The following is a 5848-nucleotide window of genomic DNA, read 5'->3' as shown; positions in this document are numbered from 1 at the left end:
ATCCTTTTTCTGTTTCAATATAAATTGAAGCCGTTCATTTTCATATCTAAGTTGCGAGAAGGCTACTCGTACGACCTGGACATGTAGAACACAATGAAATTCCCCCCCGAGGGTGGGTGGGGCGAAATCGCAAAAAAAATGTTTTAGGGGGAATCGCATGACCGGGACATATAGAACACATTATCGAAAACGAAAATCGACTAACTTAAAAAATAAAAAAGTTACAGCCATTTTCCCTCAGTGTCTAATTCCAATGTCCACCAAAGCATTTTCCAATGATTCCAGAAGGGGGGTCCAAGTATCCCCACCCACCTATTTTCTGAACAAAAATAAGGGGGTTGCGGCATTAGGAGTTCAGGTTGCTTTATTCCACGCAAAAAATCCGAGGTTTTATTTTTCTTAGTGAACCGTGTGCGGGTGCATTTGTAAAAATTTACCCATAATAAAATCCATCCAGGGTTTTCTGTAAAGTGATTGGCGAGTGGGCGAATGGAGACATGGGATCAAAGGAACTTACCTAGTGCTGATACTTTAATAATAGGCACCCAGTACACTGTAAATACGGACGAGATGCGGTCCGCCAACCAATCTAAAACACCAGTAACTCTGAAAAACTTAGATTAGCGCCCCGTCTAACTCATGTAAGCAGGGAAAGCGGACATTTATATACTTGTGTATAACTCGCACTAGTTGAAGTGCGACTTAAACACGAGGCAAAACTAAAACTATGAAAGGAAAAAAATTTGTACCAGGATTTAACACCAACACACATAATTATTTATACACAAGTAAATACAGTACACACACAGATATCGAATTAAAACAACAAGAGAATTCTCAAAAGTGTAAAGGAAAATTATTGCTGATAGGTTAAAAAAGCAAAGCAAATAATTTAAGGCTTAGCTGAATCGGTGCGTTTATAAAAAAAAATCTCGTAATTGGTTTTAGGTTTCGTAATTTAGGTTTCGGGTTGACGTAATACGCTCCAGGTGAAGCATAATTTCTTTCACGACTATACAATGTGGGCCTCATCCATAAACTTTCTATCTTTGATCGTTATATCTTTTTTAACGCGTTTTACTAGTTTTCTGGGTGGAGTGGAGTGTTTTTTGTTTTATTAATGAGCCTTGTTAGGGAAATGTTTACCTATTTTCACATACAGGAGTTAAGTAAAATAATTTTCAAATGACTTGAAGAAAATACAATACTGTGTTTTGGTAATTAGCCCCAGTTCGGCCCGGGTGCTCCAGTTACAAACTAAGCCAACCACATTAAACAAAGTGAGTTTACTGTTCTTTTTGATGTGGTACAGTATGACTTAAGGGAAATTTAGCTGCTATTTCTAGCAGGCTGAGTTCAAAGGTGATACTAACATAACTTAAATGTGATTCGAAACGATTATGTGTGTACAGTGAGCTATGTATGTGGAGAAAATACGAGCGAAGGGAAATAACTCAAATGGCATGGCATAAATTTTAAAGCGACATGAAATTTTTTTTTGTTGGGATGGATGGGAAATATACGAAAGGAAATTTCACTTATTTTAGAATTTACTGTGTAAGCATTCAGTATATCACTCCTTAACTGATTGGTGTTGACATGAATGAGAAAGATTTTATTTCCGGCATTTCGATTATAGAAAGTTTGTGAAAAGGTGATTATTTTAGAATGTTTTCATTCGTGTGTGCTTGTAAATAATTAGACAAATATAGATATAAGCATACATTTTATATCTGAATATATATTACAACAAAAAATTTCTGCACTGTCATGGTATTAGCTGTCAGAAATGAAAGTAGAAAAATTCAAACAAGGAATGTTACTGCTGGTTTGAGTTGAAATCTGTTTCTTTGGCTACTGACTGGCCGGAGCTATCTGTCTATCTCTTTCTCTCTCTCTATCTATCTATCACTCGTCCACCTTCGTTTGTTTCCGTAGAATTTATCAAATTAGAAAATGCATTTCCGTAGAATTTATCAAATTATAAAATGCGTTTCCGTAGAATTTAAACAAATGAAATTCAGTTTAAACTTTATAAATAAATATATTTCATTTCATGTTCAGTTTAAACTTTATAAATAAATATATTTTTGCATTATTCATTATTGTTTTTAAAAACAAATTACATACACCAATCAGCACCACCACGCGTAATCCAAAGCTGGAATTACTCACCGCGATATTGCCATCGCTACAACAGAAAATAGTATTAATTGGCTTAAGAGACATGGACTTTAAATACCCCAAAAATATGCTCCTCGTGTGGAGCTAGCATGATGGAAGTAGCCAAAAAGTTTTTTTTTTCTAATTTGATAAATTCTACGGAAACAAACGAAGGTGGACGAGTGATAGATAGCTAGATAGCTCCGGCCAGTCAGTAGCCAAAGAAACAGATTTCAACTCAAACCAGCAGTAACATTCATTGTTTAGATTTTTCTACTTTTGCTTCTGACAGTGCCAAAATTTCGCCTAGATTTAAAAGATTCAATTTACATGTGAACAAATGTGATTTCATCGTAAACTTCTTCCGCTATTAAAACAAATCAAACAGCCACGTCAAATTTGAATTCAATCGAAGAAAAAGAAGACAAATAATTAACGTTTCGTTTCTTCTCTACCGAAGAGCTCTGCCTGAAACAGCAGAAGGTTTCATTTCTGCATGGAATGCAAACTTTTTTCGTTATCTGTGTTGATTTTCTTTCCCTACAGGCGTTAGTCCTTTTTGTAATTGTTAATGTAAGATTAAAAAAAAAAGTTAAATTCTAAGTTTTATTTCAAAATATAAACATGATCATTAAAACAAAACTATTTATAATTTACTTAGTTAATCTCTCTTATAACGGACTTTTTTTTTACTGTTTTAGGTCGAAGTTAACTAGGTCAGTGCCCTTGAAATGAACCAATCGGAAATGATATTGAACGTCAAAAAATTTTTTTATTTCGTTTTAAACTTATTGAAAAGAAACTTGTAGATAATAGATGTTGAATTGTATTGTAAATAAATTTCTGCTTAGAAAAGTATTAGTAAAAAGTTTGTCCTCAATATGAATATATGACTTACCTTATTCCTACGAGTTCGTTGTTCGAAAGTCGTTTAAATAGTTCTCACTTTTACTTATCTTATTTCTGTAATAAATACAACGAACATTTTACTAAGTTCAAATAAATCCTAAATTATCAACGATCAAATATATATAAAAATATCATTTCTGGGAAATAGCTAGTATATTATATATATTAGAGAAATTTTATTTTAATCAAAACAAATGGTATATAATGCATTTTTACGGTCCATACTTTATACAATTGTAAAAAAAAAAAATTACAACACATTTTTATATCTGACCTGATTAAAATACAAATCACGCCATTTTAAAACAATTATCTCCCTATGTTCTAACGTCACGTGTCGCTCAAACTTTGTTCTAATTGGTTAGAACAAGAGGGAATACATTCATATTTTCCCTCGCACATATGTATTTATTCTTTTAATCGTTTCAGTCATTTTGACTGCGGCTATGCTTGAGCACCGCCTGTAGTCGAACCGTAGTACTTATTTTATCGGTCTTCTTTGCCAAACCGCTAGGTTACGGGGATATAAACACACCAGCATCGGTTGTCAAGCGATGTTGGGGGGGGGGGCAGACAGAGGATCTTTGTGATTTTACGGGCAACATTTTTTTATGTAGTGTTTTATGTAGTGTTTTTGGTACCGAAACACTTTCAAACTTCGAATACAGTAAAATCACAAAGATCCTCTGTCTGCCCCCCCCCATCCCCAAGGTGGGTGGGTGGTAAGCAATAGACTTTTTTTACAAATGTTGAATACCTTGCAAAACTACATCAGCTAAGCAATTGACCTTCTCCAAATGCATTAAAAATACTATAACATATTTCAGAAAATTATCACCGTTCTCTTTGAGCATATAAAGGACAAATTTAGCTGGGGCAAAATGAGTAAGCCATGATAATGTGAATTTGCTTCTTCAATTCTCCAGGATTACACTTGGACACAGACTTCTACACATCAGTATCCACCCTTAGATATCAGAAAGGGCGATCTTTCGATACTAGTCCGCCACAACTGAGTTCAGCTACAGGTTTGGTAAAATAAGTATCACTAATATACTAGGATTAATTTATATACCTTCCTCTGTGAAAAGTTACCTTTAGATTAACCAAAAGAAAGCAATAGTTTGTAGACACCTGGTTTTCACTACTTCCAACATTAAACTTTTCAAATAGTTAAGTATTTGAGAGAATCTAAGTGATAGAAAAGTGCAGAATTTAAATTGTCTTATTTAATTTAACATAAATGAAAACTGATTTATTTAATTAAATGTTCATATATTTCTCAATATAAAATTTGTTTTTATATTATACTACATAGGAATTTTGGATATTTTCTATTGCTCTCACAGTTTTTTTAATTTTTAAATTAAGTCAAAATTTTCAAATTTGGCATATTGATATAATTTTCCATGCTGAATCTGATTTTGTTATTCATTTGTTTTAGAAAAATATTAGAGATATAAAGTTTGATCATTTCTACCCAATCAGAAAACAGGATTTGGAAGATGGGCAGGCATTTTTTGTGTGATAGCTGTCACAATAAAGTAAATACAAAATGTTACGACAACAAACGTCAATTCATGTAAATAATACATTGTTGTAGTGAAATTTTAAGAATGAAAATTTGAGATATGCTCCAAGAGTTTCTCAAACAACTTAAAATTTTCATATCTCCTGAGCTACATAAACTTGCAGGTATGAGTCAATCATAGAATGGTGGGTCCCACAGGATCATTTATTCCTTTGTTTTACACAGGCCCGTGTGCTTTTTCTATTGTGTGGCTACCACCTTCCAGTTAATAAACTCAATGCTGTGGTTCACTAATCTATGTTGAAAATTATAACCATCAATTTCAGGAATGTGAGAGCAGGCTCTCCACAAGTCGCTGACAATTGTGACTTCTAGAAGAACTGACTGATGTATGCATTCATCTAGTATGTCATGATTCCAACAAGGCATGACAAAGGAAAATATATTTTGTCTCACAACCCACTGCTCAGGTAATAAGCACCCTTCCTCACTTTTATTTATCTTGAAAAGACTTTCATCACTCTCAACAATCTTCCGAGGACTGCCTATTTAAACTGGGTTGTAGAGTAGGTCCTCTGTACATATTTCATGAACATAGATGTTGTAATCAACAACTGTGCAGTGGCTCATCCCCAGTTCTTCAACAGAAAACTGGACTGAAGTCAATTCCTTGACCTGTGAGTAAAGGAAAAGCAGTACAGTCCCAAGAGGAAGGGTGCTACCTTCCAACCATGTATCTTTTCTGACAGACACTTATTGCATCCTTTTGAGGAACACCACCAGAAAATTTTCCTGTGAAGTATTTTCATATAATGCCTCTTTGTACATAATTTTTTTCTTTTAGGGATAACACCCTTTTCTTGCAAGTAAGAAATTGCATCGTCCTTGGTTTTCAATTTCTCCATCATACTTGAAAGGTTAAACAAGTTGGTTTCACTACAAATGGAAAGAAGCTGGGGGTTAGAATTTCATCAGAAGAAGACATGGTGAAAAATGCATGACTAACTGAAGCATGTTGCTAAGATACCAATTAAACAGATATGTAACAAAATATTATGTACCATATAGGTGCAGACATAGCTGTGTGGTAAGAAGCTTGCTTCCCAACCACATGGTTCCTGCTTCAGTCCCACTGTGTGACACCTTAGGCAAGTATCTTCCACTACAGCTTCGGTCTGACCAAAGCCTTATGAGTGGATTTGGCAGACGGAAACTGAAGGAAGCCTGTCATATATATATATATAT

General features: G+C 34.2%; 3 long non-coding RNA genes across 4 annotated transcripts in view; 2 read left to right on the top strand and 1 right to left on the bottom strand.

The window, feature by feature from the left end:
• The window catches only part of LOC128248143 (uncharacterized), a 41284-nt gene that overhangs the window by 19895 nt on the left and 15541 nt on the right, over nt 1–5848 (top strand). The gene's annotated exons all lie outside the window — the stretch shown is intronic.
• The window catches only part of LOC106867368 (uncharacterized), a 37362-nt gene that overhangs the window by 18766 nt on the left and 12748 nt on the right, over nt 1–5848 (bottom strand). Inside the window, exons 1-2 of one of the 2 annotated variants that reach the window (XR_001409125.2) lie at nt 3347–3536; nt 3062–3126 (exon numbers count right to left, since the gene is read on the bottom strand). This is a non-coding gene — a long non-coding RNA (uncharacterized LOC106867368). Of the gene's footprint in view, nt 1–3061; nt 3127–3346; nt 3537–5848 lie in introns of those variants that run through there. The other variant, XR_008264427.1, reaches the window with a different exon arrangement.
• LOC128248144 (uncharacterized) lies at nt 1673–3049 on the top strand. The gene is made up of 2 exons (XR_008264429.1): nt 1673–2711; nt 2865–3049. It is a non-coding gene; the product is annotated as an uncharacterized LOC128248144 (long non-coding RNA).

Source organism: Octopus bimaculoides, chromosome 6, assembly GCF_001194135.2.
Source record: "Octopus bimaculoides isolate UCB-OBI-ISO-001 chromosome 6, ASM119413v2, whole genome shotgun sequence".
NCBI lineage: Eukaryota > Metazoa > Mollusca > Cephalopoda > Octopoda > Octopodidae > Octopus > Octopus bimaculoides.
This window is presented reverse-complemented; position numbering and strand designations above follow the sequence as displayed.